Source organism: Schistocerca cancellata, chromosome 8 (genome assembly GCF_023864275.1).
Source record: "Schistocerca cancellata isolate TAMUIC-IGC-003103 chromosome 8, iqSchCanc2.1, whole genome shotgun sequence".
NCBI classification, from domain to species: domain Eukaryota; kingdom Metazoa; phylum Arthropoda; class Insecta; order Orthoptera; family Acrididae; genus Schistocerca; species Schistocerca cancellata.
In genome coordinates this window covers 615,250,930-615,274,082 of record NC_064633.1, presented here as the reverse complement: position 1 = coordinate 615,274,082, position 23,153 = coordinate 615,250,930, and positions in this window count along the sequence as shown.

The window sequence follows — 23,153 nt, the reverse complement described above, 5'->3', positions numbered from 1 at the left end:
ACAACAGATTGACGTCAACGATATAGATCTATAATTGTGTGGATCCGTCTTACGGCCTTTCTTAAAAACTGGAATGACGTGCACTTTTTGCGTCGTTTGGTACCTATCTTTGCTCAAGCGATCTACGATAAATTACTGCTAGAAGGGGAGCAAGTTCTTTCGCATAATCTTTATAGAATCTTATAGTTATCTCATCTGGTACTGACGCCTTTCCACTACTAAGCGAGTGTAGCTGCTTTTTAATTCCGCGGTCGCTTATCTCGATATCTGCCACTTCGACGTTCGCACAACGATCGAAAGGAGGGACAGTGTTACGATATTCCGCGGTGAAACAGCTTCGGAAGACCGAATTCACTATTTCGGCCTCCTCTCTGTTATCTTCCGTTTCAGTGCCGGCGTGGTCACTGAGAGATTGAATGGGTGATTTTGACGCGCTTACTGATTTTACCCACGACCAGAATCTCTTAGGGTTTTTACTCAGGTCGGCTGAGAACGCCTTACTTTCAAACTCATTGAACGCTTCTGTCGTTGCTCTCCTTACGCTCATTTTCGCTTCGTTGAGCTTTTGTTTGTCAGCTAGGTTTTTTACTTCTCTTGAATCTGAGATGAAGTGCTCTTTGTTTACGTAGCGCTTTTCTACCACGGCTGTTAAGCCATGGTGGATCTTTCCCAAAGAGGTGGAGGCCCTCCACGCCCACCCCGGCACGTCTACTACCGTAAGGGTTAGTTTTCACTAAAGTGAGGTGTCGCAGGATACGGGTACAGCGGTGTTTGCGTCCGTCTGGTTAAGGTTAACCATTAATACGCGCTCACCTGGAGAGAGATTGGGTCGAAAGTCGAACGAAGGGTGGCGGCTTGAAGGGAAGAGGAAAAAAAGTGCCAAGGAAAGAGCCAAGAGAAAAAATAAACCTACCTGCGACAGGTCAGGCAAGGTTAGACTTTGTTAGTAGTGCGCATCATGCACGTCGATACCTTTGACGTTGTGCGGGGCTGTTACTCGGTGGCTGCTGCTGGGTGTCGGTGTTGATCTCTCGGTCAGCGCCGGCATACCTGTAACAGTTAGGTTCATCACTGTTTTGTGTCCGATAGGTCATATATCGGATGCGCAGTGCAGGATGATGATGGCTGTTTGTTCGTGCGTCAGTGGCCGAGCTCGTCGGTTTCCCTGTTGTAGTCTGTCGGTCGGCTTTAATAGCTGCTGGTATATACAGTCAACGTTGCTGATATGCAGGAGCTTGCCGACGTTTGTCGCTTGTCGGTGTATATTAGCTTGCCGTAAGTGGTTATGCCCACCTCTTCCCGTAGATGTGCTTGACAGTGCACGTGAACCAGCTTCGCCATGTTCGAGATACACGTTCACGGGCTCTGTGTGATAATTATCTGTCGAAGTGACTTATCTCACTGAGTTACCCCACTTTCAGCCCGTATCTCCGCTAGTGTGATCCCCTGTCCGCGCCTGTGCCGCTTACACACTCTTGTTGCCGCGTCAGGTGCCCGCAGAGCCACCAGGTGGCATCCTAAGTCGAGGTGGGCAGCGGTCGTAGTGTTTTGGTTCACCAGTGTATTTTCCCCCTGTAAAACACAAAATACGTTGTGATTAATAAGCAAGAAGATTAATTTTCAGTAACGAAGTATTTGCATGTTTATGAACAGACACGGAACGTCGCTGCAGTAAGAGCAATGCCGACGAGTTTCTGACTACGGCAGCCGAGCTGTTACAAGCAGGTGGCCGGGGCCGCACCTCCCAGGGAAGTAAGCACTGCCGCAACGCTTCGCGCTGTGGCTCGGACCTCAGTTACCGGGACGTGGGTCTGTTGAGTGTGTGCCGGCGACCGCGCAGTAACGGACGGAGTTACTTACGGCCAGAGAGGCGCGCCGTTGCTCGAGGCGGCCGGGATTTATGACGGCTGCACGAATAAGGGGCTCCGTCCAGCCGCAGCGCCATCTTTTACGCGGCTCGGAGGCCGTCTGCAGCGACCCCGCTCCCTGCTTACGATATCTGCGAGGCTGCAGTGCGATTCGAAAACAGCACGAGTAGCCACGCGTTCATTAACCAGAGCTGCATCTGTCAAAAACAAACGAGGCGAGCTCAACTCACGCACACGTTCGCATCTCGACACTGGAGCGTATATTATTATAGCGATGTGATCAGTGGGAGCCAGAGCGTACGTCTAGAGCGTGAACTTCGCCGAATGTATCCGACATATGAAATCGCTTTCCTCGTTCCTCGAATACAAATCCCACGTGCTCGTATTATTGGCGTCTTACTTCGAACACCAAACCTTTCAGTTGTGCTTCAAATCTCAACAAATTGCTTCCGGATTTTTAATCGTTTTATGGAGCGTTTGTAATTCTACTCTGCCCAATCAAAACCACAAACGTATGAGAAATGCAGGAACTCAGAAATGAAGTCCTGGCACAGCCGAACTAGACAATGATCCTGTTGGTAAAACCTCGAGAAGACTGTAATACTTACAATTCCACAGAAGGCAACTGACTGTCTGAATACGAGTATTATCGAATCATCAGCTTAACAAGTCTTGTTTGCAAAATATTGGCACGAATTATTTATGGAGGTTTGAAATAAAGTGGCCCAAGCCGACCTTCGGTTCCAGATAGATCTAGGAACACGCGAGCGGGTACTGGCTCTCCGATTTACCTAAGGACATATGTTAAAGAAAGGCAATCTCACGTTTATAGTATTTGCAGATTTAGAGAAAGCTTTTGACAGTGTTCAGTGGTGTACATTCTTTGCAATGTAATAACGCTACAATGCAGGTACTGAAAGGTTGTTTACAACTTGTACAGACACTAGACTGCAGTCCTAAGAGTCGAAGGAGACGAAACGGGGATAGTGGCTGAGAACGGATTGCTACAGAGTTTTAGCCCATTCCCGATGGTATCTTGTCTGTACATTGAGCAAGACATGAGGGAACCCGAGGAGACATTTGGGAGGAAAATTAAAATTCAGGGAAAATATGTGAAAACTTTGAAGTTTGTTGATGACACTGTAATACTATTGATGACGGTAGAATGATTATAAGAGCACTTCAACGCAATGGATTGAAAACAGGTTATAAGGTGTACATCAACAAAAGTAAAACAAGTGTAACAGGATGTAAAGAATTAAATCAGGTGATTCTGAAGGAAATAGATCAGGAAATAAGACACTAAGGATAGTAGATCAGTTTTGCTAGTCGGGCAGCAAAAGAACTGATGTTGGCCGAAGCAGAAAGTATGTAAAACGGGGAGTGGCAATGGCAAGAGGCGAATGTCTGAAAAAGAGGAATTTGCAAACATCTAACGTAAGTTCCAATATTGCAAATGCTTTTATGAAGGTATTCGTCTGGAGTCTAGCCTTGTACGAAAGTGAATCGTGGACAATAATCAATTCAGACAAGAAGAGAACAGTAGCCTTTTAAATGTGGTGCTACAGAAGAACGTTGAAGACTAGATGCATAGATCACGTAACTAATGAGCAAGTCCTGAAAAACTAATTTGTGATAAAACTGTGATAAAACTTGACTGAAAGAAGGGATCGGTTGATGACATACATCCAAAGGCACCAAGGAATGGTCAATTTCGTAATGGAAGGAAGAGTGGGGGGAGTAAATTGTCGAGGGCAAACGAGGAAAGAAAACAGTAAGCTCCTTTAAACGGACGTAGGTTGTTGTCGTTGCTCAGCGATGAAGATGTCTGCACGATACAGTAGCATGGAGAGCTGTATCAAAACAGATTTTGGACTGAAGACCGTAACAGCAACAAAGTATTCTCCTTCTCAAAGCTTCTCATTGTGTAGATCACAAAATTGGGCTTGGCAAACTCAAGTGTTATGACATTAATGACATCCATCTTGCAAGGGTATCGTTCCAGGCATAGGCATAAGACTAACGTCGGAATAGAGGAACTTAATGTACGAGGGCCTAAAATGAATACTACTGGGTCTACTTCTGTTCTTAACATACAGAAATGATCACACTTTAAATGGTGTCTGAAGCACTAAAATGTTTGCTAGTGACACAAGATTTCTGATCAAGTGTCCGAATTTAACCTTATTGGACATAGTTTAGATGATAGCACATCAGGTCAACAACAGATACACAGTGAACAGTTCAAATCTGAATCTCAGACAGACTCATGTCACAGAATTCCAGTGAACTAAATATGACATACTAGGACCTGAATTAGACAATGTGGTCATACCCTAAATGAAACACTCTGTGCAAAATTTCTCTGCGTATAGTTGGGTAATAAACTGGAATGGAGTCAACACGATGATAAACCAATAACAAGCTCATTTCAGTATTTTTTGCCCTTAGGAACATCTATCCATGTGTTGATCTAAGACAAAAATGTTGGCTTGTTTCCGTATTTTCAAAAAAATGGTTCAAATGGCTCTGAGCCATGGGACTTAACATCTGAGATCATCAGTCCCCTAGAACTTAGAACTACTTAAACCTAACTAACCTAAGGACAACACACACATCCATCCCCGAGGCAGGATTCGAACCTGCGACCGTAGCAGTCGCGCGGTTCCGGACTGCGCGCCTAGAACCGCTAGACCACCGCGGCCGGCTCCGTATTTTCACTTCTTGTTCTTGTATGGAATTGTGTTCTGGGGGAGTGTAGCAAGAAAATTGTCTAAATTAATCGGACATCTTGTAGAAACGTTTGTAACGATAGTGGAATTCGTACACCCATTACTCAACAGATTTACCCCTTAGCGGTTTTCACAGGTGGACTGTGATTTTCGCCATCAAGACAGAAAAATAATTTTCATGCAGACATTGTCTAATTGTGTATCTTCAGAGTGGAGTAATGTTCAAAATGGTTCAAATGGCTCTGAGCACTATGAGACTTAACTTCTGGGGTCATCAGTCCCCTAGAACTTAGAACTACTTAAACGTACCTAACCTACGGACATCACACACATCCATGCCCGAGGCAGGATTCGAAACTGCGACCGATGCGGTCGCGCGGTTCCAGACTGGAGTAATGTATTTTGGTGTAAAGGTACTAAGTGAACTCCCGTATAACATAAAATAACAAACTGGGAATCTCAAATATTTCTAACGAAAATGAATATCGTGCCTCATTATCCATGCTTCCCACGAATTACCCAAATAGAAAGATTCGAGGGTGAAAGGCTCCGTTAACTACATGATAAGTAGCAGTGTTCGTTGTCGATTCGCACTTCAAGTACTGATATACTGTAAGTAGAACACAGTATTTACAGCTGTAGGTAAACATTTCCTTTGAAAATTACCTATATAATTGAGTAAATACTAAGCTATCACTAGGAGTTTAACAGCAGCTATGTAGTACAACTGCAGAGACAGAGCTTTTTCCAAGGTATTGCCTATATTTCTAATTTACTTGATCCGTTACCTACGAAATTAAGCAAGAGTCAAAGTTAACTGAGTTTATTACATTGAAGTGAATGATAAATTGTTTGACAATGCTATACTAATACTTTGACAAGCCTGGTCAAGGGACCTGGAGTCTGATTCTATAAACCTGTATCAGGACAAAATAATTAAATTCGTGATGTCGTACTGTGATTGCTAGAAGGTTACTTTTACATTTGTGTGAATGCGTGGTGTGTGTTCTCTTGGACATGTGCGAAAGAACAATGCAGAATCCGCAGCTGTGGTATGTATTATGTAAATTGAAGGTGGAAGGGGGAGAAAGGAAAGGGAAGGAACTGATGGTACACTATGTGATCAAAAGCATCCGGACACCTGGCTGAAAGTGACTTACAAGTTCGTGGAGCCCTCCATCGGTAATGCTGTAATTCAATATGGTGTTGGCCCACCCTTAGCCTTAATGACTGTTTCCACTCTCGCAGGCATACGTTCAGTCAGGTGCTGAAAGATTTCTTTGGCAATGGCAGCACATTCTTCAAGGAGTGCTGCACTGAGGAAAGGTATCTATGTCGGTCGGTGAGACCTGGCACGAAGTCGGCGTTCCAAAACATCCCAAAGGTGTGCTGTAGGATTCAATTCAGGACTCTGAGCAGGCCAGTCCATTACAGGGATGTTATTGTCGTGTAACCACTCCGCCACAAGCCGTGCATTATTGAACAGTTGCTCGATCATGTTGAAATATGCAATCGCCGTCCCCGAATTGCTCTTCAACAGTGGGAAGGAAGAAGGTGCTTCAAGCATCAATGTAGATCTGTGCTGTGATAGTGCCACTCAAAACATGAAAAACACGACCGCACCACAGCACTACCGCCTCCGAATTTTACTGTTGGCACTACACAAGCTGGCAGATGACTTTCACCGGGCATTCGCCATACCCACACTCTACCATCGGATCGCCACATTGTGTACCGTGATTCGTCACTCCATACGTTTTTCCACTGTTCAGTCGTCCAATGTTAACGCTCCTTACACCAAGCGAGGCGTCGTTTCGCATTAAAAACGTAAATGTCGTGTGACGAGGGCCTCCCGTCGGGTAGACCGTTCGCCGGGCGCAAGACTTTCGATTTGACGCCACTTCGGCGACTTGCGCGTTGATGGGGAAGAAATGATGATGATCAGGACAACACAACACCCAGTCCCTGAGCGGAGAAAATATCCGACCCAGCCGGGAATCGAATCCGGGCCCTTAGGATTGACATTCTGTCGAGTTGACTACTCAGCTACCAGAAGTGGACGTTTCGCATTTACCAGCGTGATTTGTGGCTTACGAGCAGCCTCTCTCGACCACGAAATCCAAGTTTTCTCACCTCCAGCCTAACTGTCGTAGTACTTGAAGTGGATCCTGATCCAGTGTGAAATTCCTGTGTAATGGTCTGGATAGATGTCTGCCTTATTACGAGTACATATTACGACCCTCCTTAACTGTCGGCGGTGTCTGTCAGTCAGCAGACGAGGTCGGTCTGTACGCTATTGTGCTGTGCGTGTCCACGTTTCCACTTCACTATCACATCGGAAACAGTGGCCCTAAGGATGTTTAAGAGTGTGGAAATCTAGCGTACAGACGAATGACACAAGTGATACCCAGTCACCTGACCACGTTCGAAGCCTGAGTTCCGCGGAGCGCCCCATTCTGCTCACTCACGAAGTCGAATGACTTCTGAGGTCGCTGACATGGAGTACCTGGCAGTAGGTGGCAGCACAATGCACCTAATATGAAAAACGTATAATTTTGAGAGTGTTCGGTTACTTTTGATCGCATAGTGTATCTGCTGCATCGGGACGTTGTGCAGAATCGGCAGTGATGAGTGAAAATGTTGTGCCGGACCAGGATTAGAACCCGGTACCTGCTGCTTCCTAGACAGCTGCGTCAACCACTGCACCGTGCTGACACAGTGTTAACCACAGATGCACGGACTGCCTCGGCACGCTCTCTGACCCACCTGGCGCCACCTGTACGCAGTCCCCGTGCATGTCTTCCGTTATCTCGAATTTTAGATTGCCACTTGGAGTTCGAACGATATTGTACTTCTGCTCAGACTGTGGTGGATTCGTTGCCCATTGAGCTGAGCCAGTTATATGAATGTGTGGTGTCTGTTCTTTCGGATGTCAGACACTACGCACTCATATAATTGATTTGTCTCGATGGGCAATGAATTCATCACCTTCAGTGCGATCTCGAAGCGGGATTAAATTGGGGATAATGAAAGACATGGACGGGGACTGCACAAAGGTGGCGCTAGGTGGGTGTGAGCGTCGACCAGAGAGCGTGCCGAGACAGTGCGTGGATTTGCGATTAACACTGTTTCCGCATGGTGCAGTGGTTAACGCAGCTGTCTAGGTGGGAGATCCCGGGTTCGAATCCTGGTCCGGGACAACATTTTCACCCATCACCGCCGATTCTGCACAACGTTCCGATGCAGAAGATATCATCAGTTCCTTCCCTTTCCTTCCCTTTCCTTTCCTTTCCTTTCTCCTCCCTCCACCTACAATTTACATATTGGTATTAAAAGGCAAATAGCGCTATAGCGAGGTATGTATTTGCTTCTATGGCCAGAGTTGAAAGCTTATTGATCGTAAAACTGCAAGCAAGTCTTCCAGAATGAAGCTTGAAATTACTGAAACCCAGTAAAAACTACTCGACTGTCCCTACTGTTCACTTGCTGTCACGACCAGATATCACCATATCAATCTGCAGGTGGAGAATGGAGAGTCTGCAAAATCAGTCATTGGTTTTGTACCAACAACTTACATCCTCGACTAAGTTCAAATCATTTGAAAAAATTTCTACGTCCGTAGTTCATCTGCTCGAAGAGGTGTCTGACTGCAGAGGCGCTCGGCTGATAAGGTGCGGCTGAAGATGTCTGGCGGAGAAGAGGCCCGGTGGGTGGGGGGGGGGGGGGGTGTGCCATCTGCTCCCTAAAAGGAAGACTCGCGTCTTTGCTGTTTTCATTCTTCACATCACTTTGATTGGTTCAACTATGCATATTCTGAGTGATGACCAGTGAAATGATGTGTTAAAAGACACTGTCTGTCCTCTTACCCTGACTGATTCTAGGCGGTTAATCAGTAACAAGATATCTAACACTTGGCATTAAAAACAGGTCCTGCAGTCTCTCTACGGCCAATGAGGTCGTCTCTCTCTCTGACCTTTAAATGATTTATGTTGCTCAAGCAGGGCAGTTTTGACACTGTGTTAAAAATTCCTTTTTGCGATGGCTGAGCTCCACGATTTCAAAGGCGTCCTGTCATCCCTGCTCCCCACTCCACTTTCATATGTCACCTGCAATGGCCTGTGTATTTCAGAGAAACCCTACTTTCTACTGTTCTGTCCACAGAAAATTCTTCCGGGTCTTTGCTAAAAACGTCAAGTTCCCTCCTTCTAGACGCACGTGATTAGAAACAGATGCTGGTGGCCGTCACTACAGGAAATGGTACCGCAGCTGCGTTGTGACTCGTGGCGCCCAGCCCCCAGAGCGGTGCTTCAAAGCGCCGGTGAGTCTGGCCGCCTGGGGAGCTTTCTGCGATCTGCAGCCGAGGACTGCTTCCCTTGCCGGCTATATGGATTACCCACGCCTGCTCGCTCACAGCCCAGTGTAATACCCTTTATACAGAGGCCTCTTATTTAGGTGAATCACGCGGTTCAGTACGAAAATGTAATCTCTGCTATTTAGGCACTGGCAATCACTGGTACTCATACACCATTTCATTTGTCAATGGGGATTAATTGTTCCGATTTGACTGGTCTCTTTCATACTGGTTTTATATCCAGGTATGGGGCGGTTTTGGGAAAAGTGGTTGCATAACGTAACCATATATCGTGTTAACTGTTTTGGTGTTGTGAAAGAGTTTTTAGGGTATGCTAGTTATTATACTTATCTTCTTCAGAACATTTCTACTTGTGCTACGTGGAAGACGTGTTAAACTTCCTGCCATCATCAATTACAGCAGGAAGTCAGATCATGATGTGTGGCAACAGGAACAGCCTAGATGACGTTGTGTCAACCATTCCAGCATTTATGTAAAGTGAGTTCAATAACTGCAGAAAACCTAAAGCACGATGACCAGAATGGCAATCCACATTATGAGTCCAGTGCATTAAAAGCTATATCGCCGAACTCAGTAGGGACATGAATATACGATAATGTGGGTAACGTGCCATCAGAACATCACACACATTTATGACATCGTTTCTTAGGCTACACTTCTATAACCATCTGCTAGACAACCAATTTCTGATACTAAAGCAATGCAAACGAGATATATACGTAAGATATTATCATCATCTGATATCACGCAACCATGAAATACAACTGGAATAGTGAAATTTCTGAAATACTGCCGGTACATTTTACTCTACCGCAAAAATTAAAGATAAGTTACATCAAAACGAAAACAAATTCGTTTTAAAATTCAGTTTTCCGTAAAGTTGAGATACTCGGAATATGCGCATATTGGCTAGTGGAAGTCATTAGCTGTTTATAGTTTTAAGTTAATGCGAACATGAGAGTTTTTATTTCAAACCCTTCACATCAGTCACCGTAATAATTCTGTGATTCTGTTACTTTTTAATTTTGTACCTTCCTAGACCGCTAAAGCAAGTTTCTCTCGGCCTCTGGCCTCAAAGTTTGATCACGAGACTCAACCACATGTATTTAAATGGCACTGATTTACTTGCAGATGCTGAAGATAGCCTTCCGAAGATATTACACATTGCAGCAGCGACTGAGAACGTAAGGTTGCAAAACAGATGTTTAAACCGGATGAAAATGAATCTAATGTTCGTTCTGAATGAAAATGGCGGAACTCTGAAGTAAGTTATGAAACAATTGATGGCTACAGAGAGCGCAGTTCCTTCCAGCTATCGACTTGAAGACACTTCGGTAACATAAATTTGCTGGCAGCACTGAACAGTTTGACTTACGCAATACTAAGAGTAAACCTGTACATAATTTTATCGTTGTTATACAGCCAAAGCTGACAGCTGAATATTTTCCTCTCCATTATCATACCAAATTCTTGACAAACGTATGAATGTATAAATGCCAACAGGTTATGTCATTTCAATAATTTCTTGCAACTGAAACAAAATTTTGTAATCATAACAATTTCTGTACGTGTCAGACACTGAATTTACACAGTGACCTTGAAGGCTTCGATACTGATTACGTCTTTGGCTGTGTTCAGATTTAAATAAAAGTAATCCCGTCTGTCTAGGCGACATTTGAAGTATAGTCAGTTACACTGATGAGCCAAAACTTTATCATTAATAGCTCTTTTGTCCGTCTTTGGAAAGAAATAATCACTGATTCTGCGTATCAGGGATCCGACAGCTTGTTGGTAGGTTTATGGAGGAATGTGGCATTAGATTTCTACGCACAGCTCACGCAATTCGTGTAAAAAAAAAAGGGCCGGTGATTTGCGTGCGCGGCGATTGCACCCGATGGCGACTCAGACGGGTTGCATAGGATTTACGTAAGGCGGATTTGGTCGCCGAAACATCAACGTGAGTTCCCTATATTGCTCCTCAAATCACGGTAGCACGGTCCTGGCTCCAAGACACGGACAATTCTACTGCTGAAAGATGGCATCGCCGTCGATGAAGACATAAAGCATGAAGGGATGCAGGTGGTTCGCAGTTGTCAGCGGGTCACAGAGTACTGCCCCCTGCACGTTAGAGCAACCTCTCACCTCAGTGATGGCGTCTGTGGAGACGGTCATCGACGTAGTGTAGCAAAAATGTGGTTCACCTGAAGAGCAGACATGTATTCGTTGATCGACGGTCGAATGCCGATGGTCCGCTGCCATCGTAACTAACGTTGCCATTGTGTCAACACGTGAACATGTAGGGGTGGTCTGCTGCGGGGCTAAATGTTCAACAATTTACGATAAACGGTGTGCTCCGAAACGCTTGTGCGTACACCAGCACTGCGCCCTTTTGGCAGAGGTGCCGCAGATCAGCATCTATCCTGGTTTTTAGAGCAGGCAAGCCTCCAAACCCACGTTCTGTGAAGAGTCGTGGATGTCCAACCATTTAGGGCCTAGTGATAGTTTCACTTTCCTTCTCACGACAGTAGCACATGAACATTCGACCAGCTCCGCCGCTTTCGAAATACCCGTTCACAGACTCTGCGTAAAAATAATCTTCCTTTTGTCTACGTCGCTTATCTCAGTGGATTACCCCTTTGGCACCCGTATCTTCACTAGGGTGATCCCCGCCTGCTCTGGTTACATACTTTTGTTACTACGTCACGTGCCCGAAATGCCACCAGGAGACATCCAACGCCACGGTGGACGGACAGTGGTCATCATGTTTCGGCTGATCCGTGTATGTAAACGTACAGTTGAAACGTCCCCTTAGAACAATTTATACAAAACTGTGCTTAAACTGACACACAATGTTTTTAGCGCAACGCAATCTGACTATCAAAGATCCCTGCAAAAGAATGGCCCTGACTAACTTTAACCTATACCTTTCACAAATCACTTACCTCACAAAAATCTTCGTTACTGGAACTACTGCAATACAGCGAGCGCCACTACTGCCAGCTAAATAAAAGATTCAAACTACTGAAGGTACTAACTACTGATAGGGATAGTTAGCAAATGAAAGATATTAATAGTGAACAAACACTGTATTTACCTTAATATCATCAAAAGTCATAATATATATATAAGTTCATGACAAATTACAAAACTCCGCCATCTCTCTCCCCACATCCACCACTGCTGGCGGCTCACCTCCAACTGCACAACGCTACGCGTTGTTCACATCCAGCTGTAGCAGTTCATGACAACAATGGCAGGCAACAATGCAAACTAGCCACATACTGCACACAGCCAGTGATTTTCATATAGGGCGCTACGTAACTTTGCCAATAAGAAAATATAAACAGCCTACTTACACAGTTATCACCGACGTTACTGAAGACCGCAAATCACGTCTCATATTAATTTTAAATTAACAACAGCCTCAGTTGTTAATTAAAATTAATGTTTCTACAGTTGCTAACAGGGTCCCGAAATATTGAACTTATTAAAAAAGGTCTCATATTCACTAAAGAAAAATACAATTTGTTACGATACAGACACCAGGCGACCAGTCAGTGAGACTGCAATCAGTGACCTCTTCTTCTGATGTATATTTCCTACGTATTTTTTAGTATTCGTTGATTGCGCACTTTACTGTAGCATTCCTTGGCTATGTACATTGTGAGAGCACCATGTATACGAATTCTTTCGGTGGTGGACATTCGTTGTTCGTTGTCATGTTAACAAGATAACGTTTTGTGATTCGAGTGCGGGTGCGTTCTCAAGGAGTCGACTGTGGGGTGGGTAGTCAGAATATGGAGTGGAACGGAATTATTATGATTATTAAGACTAAATAAATGCCGATGATAGATAAGAAGTGGGAAAGCAATGAGAGGAAAAATATTAATTACTGAAGTCGGTGGAAAAGATCCAAATAACAAGCTATTAAGAACATTACATTCAGGTTAGAGTGACTCCAGTGTTTAACAGTGATAATTGCGTGTGGATGATAAGAGACGGGAATTGTCCTATTCAAGATTTTGTCTAAACTTTATTAATTTTGGAAGGAAAGTTTCCAGAATGGCACTAACCAGAGTGGCAATGGTATTACAGATGGTGTGACGAGTGTGTATGTGATCTGAAGTTGAAATTTTACGTCCAATGAACAGTGAATGCAAGTGCATTACAGCTGAATTACTCAATATAAACCACATGTATCCTACCAGCTATGTATATGACATTGCAATATATTACAGTCAAACTTGGGTAAAGCAGAAACAGAGGAGAGAGATTGGCGCTAGCTACACTGTCACAGCCCTGAACTATCCCTTTCTTACTTGTCGTACATGAATTCTGCACCCCAGCTACAGAGTTTCCGAATTGCCAATAATAATGGAAATAAACTGATGATCCAAAACATTACTACCACTTGCTTAGTGGAGTGTTGGTTTATCTTTGGAAGGCAAGACAGCAGCTATTCTGCGTCACATTGATTCGACAAGTCCGTGTTGTGTTTGCAGAGATATGTTGCACCGCATGTCTACGGACGAGTCACGCAATTTCCATAAATAATGTGCCGATGGTTCGTGGGTGCGGAGCTCGTGTCTGAGAATGTCCCCAGTATATTACATCGGGTCATATCGGGCGAATTAGTTGGCCAAGACATTAACACGCGTTCACGCTTCTTCAAATCACTGCAGGAAGATTCTGGCCTTGTGACACGGACGTTTATCCTAATGGAAGATGCCATCACTGTCTGCATATATTAATACGTGATGCACACGCGTCATGATGCCTTCGATTACCATGAGAGGTCCCATGGAATTTCGTAGTGTATCCCCTACGCTTCTACAGTAGAATGCTGTGTCGACCTGCCTGCGTGTGTGACGCGGTGTTTCGGGGAGCCGCTCGCTAGCTATCCGTGTCCGACCATTAACCTGATGTAACAAGAAAGGTGATTTATCCTAGGAGGGGACACGTTTGCACTGACCGGCGGTCCAGCCTCGGTCACGCTGTGCCCACTGCAGTCGTAATTCACAATATCGTCCGGTCAGCTTGGGAACACGTAAGGGTCGTCTGCTGCAAAGCCCCATGTTCAACACTGTGCAGTCAGCAGTGTGCTCCGAAACACATGTACTCGCACCAGCAGTTAACTGAGTGATCAGATCTGCCACAGACCGTCCGTCGACTACGCTCTTTACACACCGGGGAACTCCTCGTTATGTGACACCTTGTTGTCCGCTCGTGGTTTCACCGTCCTTCAACCGCTTCCCACGGTTGCTCACGTCGCTAGCAGGCGAAGAGCCTCTAACCTCCCCTTGCCAATTGACCTATCGGATTCTGATATAAATGACCGTGGTCGCTTATGCGTAACGAAATGTTACAATGAGTAAGTCTATCGTTGCCGAGAGAAAATAATACCCGTTAGTGCGTAGAAAGTGTAAAAGACACCCTTACGAAGGAAGAATGTATTCTAAAAAGCTAAACAAAACTCCTCCCGAACACGCCATGAAAGCCGAACGCTACCTAGCGACCGCCGTGTCATCCTCAGCCCATAGGCATTACTGGATGCGGATATGGAGGGGCATGTGGTCAGAACACCGCTCTCCCGGCCGTATGTCAGTTTCCGAGACCGGAGCCGCTACTTCTCAATCAAGTAGCTCCTCAGTTTGCATCACAAGGGCTGAGTGCACCCCGCTTGTCAACAGCGCTCGGCAGGCCTGTGGTGACCCATCCATGTGCTAGCCCAGCCCGTCAGCGCTTAACTTCGGTGACCTAACGTGAACCGGTGTTACCACTGCGGCAAGGCCGTTGGCTAGAATGTATTCTAAACCTCATCGAAATACTGATAACAATTTTGAAATGGGTGGAATTCAGTGCAATCGCTGACGAACCACACAGGGGGAAAAGGATACCGCGCAATATTTAATACAACAAATACTGAGTCCAGCCGGCCAGAGTGGCCGAGCGGTTAAAGGCGTTACAGTCTGGAACCGCACGACCGCTACGGTCGCAGGTTCGAATCCTGCCTCGGGCACGGATGTGTGTGATGTCCTTAGGTTAGTTAGGTTTAAGTAGTTCTAAGTTATAGGGGACTTATGACCACAGCAGTTGAGTCCCATAGTGCTCAGGGCCATTTGAACCATCTGAACTGAGTACAAAAATAAGAAATATTAAACGGTAGTAAACGGTCGCCCGCACACTAGGAAAATGAATATCCAAAATCCTAAGAAAGGTCATGGCAAAGATAATTAAACATACACTCCTGGAAATTGAAATAAGAACACCGTGAATTCATTGTCCCAGGAAGGGGACACTTTATTGACACATTCCTGGGGTCAGATACATCACATGATCACACTGACAGAACCAGAGCCACATAGACACAGGCAACAGAGCATGCACAATGTCGGCACTAGTACAGTGTATATCCACCTTTCGCAGCAATGCAGGCTGCTATTCTCCCATGGAGGCGATCGTAGAGATGCTGGATGTAGTCCTGTGGAACGGCTTGCCATGCCATTTCCACCTGGCGCCTCAGTTGGACCAGCGTTCGTGCTGGACGTGCAGACCGCGTGAGACGACGCTTCATCCAGTCCCAAACATGCTCAATGGGGGACAGATCCGGAGATCTTGCTGGCCAGGGTAGTTGACTTACACCTTCTAGAGCACGTTGGGTGGCACGGGATACATGCGGACGTGCATTGTCCTGTTGGAACAGCAAGTTCCCTTGCCGGTCTAGGAATGGTAGAACGATGGGTTCGATGACGGTTTGGATGTACCGTGTACTATTCAGTGTCCCCTCGACGATCACCAGTGGTGTACGGCCGTGTAGGAGATCGCTCCCCACACCATGATGCCGGGTGTTGGCCCTGTGTGCCTCGGTCGTATGCAGTCCTGATTGTGGCGCTCACCTGCACGGCGCCAAACATGCATACGACCATCATTGGCACCAAGGCAGAAGCGACTCTCATCGCTGAAGACGACACGTCTCCATTCGTCCCTCCATTCACGCCTGTCGCGACACCACTGGAGGCGGGCTGCACGATGTTGGGGCGTGAGCGGAAGACGGCCTAACGGTGTGCGGGACCGTAGCCCAGCTTCATGGAGACGGTTGCGAATGGTCCTCGCCGATACCCCAGGAGCAACAGTGTCCCTAATTTGCTGGGAAGTGGCGGTGCGGTCCCCTACGGCACTGCGTAGGATCCTACGGTCTTGGCGTGCATCCGTGCGTCGCTGCGGTCCGGTCCCAGGTCGACGGGCACGTGCACCTTCCGCCGACCACTGGCGACAACATCGATGTACTGTGGAGACCTCACGCCCCACGTGTTGAGCAATTCGGCGGTACGTCCACCCGGCCTCCCGCATGCCCACTATACGCCCTCGCTCAAAGTCCGTCAACTGGACATACGGTTCACGTCCACGCTGTCGCGGCATGCTACCAGTGTTAAAGACTGCGATGGAGCTCCGTATGCCACGGCAAACTGGCTGACACTGACGGCGGCGGTGCACAAATGCTGCGCAGCTAGCGCCATTCGACGGCCAACACCGTGGTTCCTGGCGTGTCCGCTGTGCCGTGCGTGTGATCATTGCTTGTACAGCCCTCTCGCAGTGTCCGGAGCAAGTATGGTGGGTCTGACACACCGGTGTCAATGTGTTCTTTTTTCCATTTCCAGGAGTGTATAATCATTGGCGTAGCAACAGAAGGTTGTCACACTTTTTCATAACACAATAGTTCACGAGAAAATAAACGAATCACAAAGCGCTGAGATTGCAGCTACTTATTCTTAAATACTAAATTTTGAAAGCAAAGTTAAATGAAGTTTGTGATTAAATGAATGACTGTTAGTGGAACTTCCTTAAGTAAAACAAAAGACTTTGAGTAACCTCAGCGTAAGGTAAGCAATTTAATTATTGAAAGATTGAACTGAAATTACTCTAATCAAATGGGCAGCTGATTTGCTTTTAACATAAGAACAATAAAAGACTTACGAAGCTAGCAGAAATGACTCGCTAAGCTAAATACAGAATAAATGAAATTGTGCACTCTTAATTTGTTTTGTATCTTTAGTTATTACTTCAGTCACTGAAATTTTACGTTACTTTAAGTGAGTGAAGTTAATAGTCAAAATTGCAAATTAGTTAAGACTGTTTTATGCAATACAAGATGAACAGCTACTGGGGCAGCAAAATTTAGACTGAAACTGGTCATTAGCAAACTAACAAAAACGGCAGTAAGTAGTTAACTAATGTTAGTATTTTTACGACACTCGGTGATTGCATGGAGAAAGGGAACCTGCTTGGCAGTAATGTCTGAGGACAATGACGACACAGGTGCCCTAGAAGTATTTAACTATTGCAGGTTATTATTCAAGAAAGTTAGTAATTAAAGTTTTTTTAAAAGAAATGCCACTGGGTAAAGCCTGTACAATATTAGTTATACTCTGTCACTTAACAGTCTCACGATATAGTTAGTAGCTGTGCGGTGGCGGAGAATGTAGCCGGCGACGGTGCTGAGCTGCCGCTGGTGCTGCTGAGCTGCTGCTGGTGGGTGAGAACCCCGAGTCGCCCCCAGAGCCACGGATAATTGTGGGTCAGGCAGCAGCTGGAGCCGCAGCTTCGTCCGTCTGTCCACTCCGATCGTGCTCCCAATACTCGCCGATTAATAAAATAGTTGCCCCCACATCGGGGCGACCTTCACCGCGCACCTCGTCTGCGGGAGCGCCCCACAAACACTCCCGCACTCTTTCAAGCCTCAAGCTGATGTCTTCCCTATGCTCGCAGCGCGACAGACTCTCCATATGCAAACGTAAACAATGGCACAGCTACTCTCATTTCGTCGTTGCTATCGATACATTTAAACAGTGTTCGCTTGACGATTACCCAGCAAATTACAATATTTACGTTACAATTACAATCAATTATACAGGGTGTTACAAAAAGGTACGGCCAAACTTTCAGGAAACATTCCTCACACACAAAGAAAGAAAATATGTTATGTGGACATGTGTCCGGAAACGCTTACTTTCCATGTTAGAGTTCATTTTATTACTTCTCTTCAAATCACATTAATCATGGAATGGAAACACACAGTAACAGAACGTACCAGCGTGACTTCAAACACTTTGTTACAGGAAATGTTCAAAATGTCCCCCGTTAGAGAGGACACATGCATCCACCCTCCGTCGCATGGAATCCCTGATGCGCTGATGCAGCCCTGGAGAATGGCGTATTGTATCACAGCCGTCCACAATACGAGCACGAAGAGTCTCTACATTTGGTACCGGGGTTGCGTAGACAAGAGCTTTCAAATGCCCCCATAAATGAAAGTCAGGAAGTTGAGGTCAGGAGAGCGTGGAGGCCACGGAATGGGTCCGCCTCTTCCAATCCATTGGTCACCGAATCTGTTGTTGAGAAGCGTACGAACATTTCGACTGAAATGTGCAGGAACTCCATCGTGCATGAACCACATGTTGTGTCGTACTTGTAAAGGCACATGTTCTAGCAGCACAGGTAGAGTATCCCGTATGAAATCATGATAACGTGCTCCATTGAGCGTAGGTGGAAGAACGTGGGGCCCAATCAAGACATCACCAACAATGCCAGCCCAAACGTTCACAGAGAATCTGTGTTGATGACGTGATTTCACGATTGCGTGCGGATTCTCGTCAGCCCACACATGTTGATTATGAAAATTTACAATTTGATCACGTTGGAATGAAGCCTCATCCGTAAAGAGAACATTTGCACTGAAATGAGGATTGACACATTGCTGGATGAACCATTAGCAGAAGTGTGCCCGTGGAGGCCAATCAGCTGCTGATAGTGCCTGCACACGCTGTACATGGTACGGAAACAACTGGTTCTCCCGTAGCACTCTCCATACAGTGACGTGGTCAACGTTACCTTGTACAGCAGCAACTTCTCTGACGCTGACATTAGGGTTATCGTCAACTGCACGAAGAATTGCCGCGTCCATTGCAGGTGTCCTCGTCGTTCTAGGTCTTCCCCAGTCGCGAGTCATAGGCTGGAATGTTCCGTGCTCCCTAAGACGCCGATCAATTGCTTCGAACGTCTTCCTGTCGGGACACCTTCGTTCTGGAAATCTGTCTCGATACAAACGTACCGCGCCACGGCTATTGCCCCATGCTAATCCATACATCAAATGGGCTTCTGCCAACTCCGCATTTGTAAACATTGCACTGACTGCAAAACCACGTTCGTGATGAACACTAACCTGTTGATGCTACGTACTGATGTGCTTGATGCTAGTACTGTAGAGCAATGAGTCGCATGTCAACACAAGCACCGAACTCAACATTACCTTCCTTCAATTGGGCCAACTGGCGGTGAATCGAGGAAGTACAGCACATACTGACGAAACTGAAATGAGCTCCAACATGGAAATTAAGCGTTTCCGGACACATGTCCACATAACATCTTTTCTTTATTTGTGTGTGAGGAATGTTTCCTGGAAGTTTGGCCGTAGCTTTTTGTAATACCCTGTATAGATTCACACATAACTACACTCTTACAGCCGGCCGAAGTGGCCGTGCGGTTAAAGGCGCTGCGGTCTGGAACCGCAAGACCGCTTCGGTCGCAGGTTCGAATCCTGCCTCGGTCATGGATGTTTGTGATGTCCTTAGGTTAGTTAGGTTTAACTAGTTCTAAGTTCTAGGGGACTAATAACCTCAGCAGTTGAGTCCCATAGTGCTCAGAGCCATTTGAACACTCTTACATCCATTACGTAGTAAATATACTTTCGGTAATAAAGCTTACAGATTCAGAAATACCAGTCTATTACAAGTTATGAACAGATATTATACGGCGAAAAATTTTGTATTGTGCAGAATGTATTTTATTTGCATTTTCGGAGGTACAAGCCGAGCGGCTACATTGTTTCTGAAGTGCTGGCTCCCAGGCACCGGGCCGTTACAACCTGTCATGTGTCAAAGTGTCTCATGTCAATGAATTTCGCCGTTTGCTAGAATGACTTCGCAATCATCTGTGTTCCGATTATATACGAGTATCTCCCTTGTCACGTGCTGCGCCTGCGCGCCACCTGGTGGCATTCAGCTTCGCGGTGGTCAGACGCCATAATGTTTTGCCTCATTGGTGTACATTTTGGTTTGACAGTCCTTTCTTCTTTGAGCTTTGTCATACGAAGCACTGACGTACTAAGCCGTTGAGGAGGTGACACGACCACACTGTGGCAAAGCAGTGTTGGACCCGCCTTCACAGTGCGTGCCCAGCAAACACACGGCCAGTAGGAAGAGAGTGCTGGTCCGTTTGCTGGTTCTGGCAACACCATCTGGGTGCCGAGTCACGGGGTTCAGAGACTCGGCAGGTATCGCGACCAATACTCACCTTTTACGCTCGAGTACTTGTTTCCGATGGCTTCCGCTGCTTTGCAAAATTTATTCGTACGAATGGTCTTGAATTTTATTTCAACAAACTTAGTAACTGTGTCATTCCTTGTGTATGAGAGAGAGAGAGAGAGAGAGAGAGAGAGAGAGAGAGAGAGAGAGAGGCGGAAAGAAATTGCTTTCCACCCATTTTTTCAAATAACGGTGAGCCAATCTTAGCTCTTGTCTTTGTAAAACCATAATTCGTTCGAGATGTTATTTAGTGCTCCGACACATAATCTGCATACAACACTGCTGTCTGTTTTTTATTATTTTATTATAGCCTTTAGGACGCATGATGCTCTTTGCTGTATAGCAGCAATACACATACACTCCTGGAAATTGAAATAAGAACACCGTGAATTCATTGTCCCAGGAAGGGGAAACTTTATTGACACATTCCTGGGGTCAGATACATCACATGATCACACTGACAGAACCACAGGCACATAGACACAGGCAACAGAGCATGCACAATGTCGGCACTAGTACAGTGTATATCCACCCTTCGCAGCAATGCAGGCTGCTATTCTCCCATGGAGACGATCGTAGAGATGCTGGATGTAGTCCTGTGGAACGGCTTGCCATGCCATTTCCACCTGGCGCCTCAGTTGGACCAGCGTTCGTGCTGGACGTGCAGACCGCGTGAGACGACGCTTCATCCAGTCCCAAACATGCTCAATGGGGGACAGATCCGGAGATCTTGCTGGCCAGGGTAGTTGACTTACACCTTCTAGAGCACGTTGGGTGGCACGGGATACATGCGGACGTGCATTGTCCTGTTGGAACAGCAAGTTCCCTTGCCGGTCTAGGAATGGTAGAACGATGGGTTCGATGACGGTTTGGATGTACCGTGCACTATTCAGTGTCCCCTCGACGATCACCAGTGGTGTACGGCCAGTGTAGGAGATCGCTCCTCACACCATGATGCCGGGTGTTGGCCCTGTGTGCCTCGGTCGTATGCAGTCCTGATTGTGGCGCTCACCTGCACGGCGCCAAACACGCATACGACCATCATTGGCACCAAGGCAGAAGCGACTCTCATCGCTGAAGACGACACGTCTCCATTCGTCCCTCCATTCACGCCTGTCGCGACACCACCGGAGGCGGGCTGCACGATGTTGGGGCGTGAGCGGAAGACGGCCTAACTGTGTGCGGGACCGTAGCCCAGCTTCATGGAGACGGTTGCGAATGGTCCTCGCCGATACCCCAGGAGCAACAGTGTCCCTAATTTGCTGGGAAGTGGCGGTGCGGTCCCCTACGGCACTGCGTAGGATCCTACGGTCTTGGCGTGCATCCGTGCGTCGCTGCGGTCCGGTCCCAGGTCGACGGGCACGTGCACCTTCCGCCGACCACTGGCGACAACATCGATGTACTGTGGAGACCTCACGCCTCACGTGTTGAGCAATTCGGCGGTACGTCCACCCGGCCTCCCGCATGCCCACTATACGCCCTCGCTCAAAGTCCGTCAACTGCACATACGGTTCACGTCCACGCTGTCGCGGCATGCTACCAGAGTTAAAGACTGCGATGGAGCTCCGTATGCCACGGCAAACTGGCTGACAATGACGGCGGCGGTGCACAAATGCTGCGCAGCTAGCGCCATTCGACGGCCAACACCGCGGTTCCTGGTGTGTCCGCTGTGCCGTGCGTGTGATCATTGCTTGTACAGCCCTCTCGCAGTGTCCGGAGCAAGTATGGTGGGTCTGACACACCGGTGTCAATGTGTTCTTTTTTCCATTTCCAGGAGTGTATAAAGAAACACCTGCCACGTAGCCGAGCGCGCTAAGACGTAGCTTCCGGGACACAGGGTGACGATCATGACGCGGATCAAATTCGGTTGCAGTTAAACGACGAGAGCTGGTGAGCCAGCCAGCAGCCTGGATGTCCAACATCCCACCAGGTGAACACCGGGCTGGTGCCCAAGGCTTGCTTCACACCTCAGATTCACACTATGAAACATTTCGGAAAAGTTCTCACACTTGCCCTGGGATTTACTCTAGATGCAGACAGATCGGGTGCACAGATTCCCTCCTGGGCGTGGGAGGGGGGAGGGGGGGGGGGCTCAGTAAGAGATTGCGGTCCATAGATGTTTGGTCTCATCATCGTACAAAAAAAAGAAGTATTTGATAGTGTGCTTTCCGCCCATTAGCTACCTTTCTCCCCCCTCCCCAATTCCCTCCAGCTACCCATAAGATAAGTCTTCTTTTCCTTATTTCATCTTCGTTTTGTGCATACGACAAATTAACACTTCGTCACTTGATTCTGTATAACGCCACTTACGGGATATATCGCCATCGCCGCCTATCGGTAGAATTTTGTTTCGCGACGCAGTTATGAACTGTAGAACCATCAGCCTGCCTCTGACAGTTGTGTATGTGCTGTATAACTTCAGTTTATCTGTACAACCTGATGCATCTGGTACGTGACTTTTACTTACCAATTATTGATAATTTTATAATGCGCCATGTCGTTGCTTTGATTACATGATGATGTACCCTCTGTTTCAGAGGTGTCTGATGAGTTATCCCGAGACGCATAGTATTAAAGTCATTCATTCATCAGCCGACTACATTTTACTAAGTGACCTATTCAGCATTTGTGCAGTACTGTTCCAATTACACTTTAATATAAGATTTTCGCGGTAGACCGTACCTGTACACGGCAACACATGAAACTGCTCAATGTTCCATTCCCACTCCCATGAACTTCATCAGCAATTTAGGGGTGAGATCGAGGACTTACATGTCCAGTGGCGGCTCGTGAATATACATTCCAGGTGTTCACAAATTTT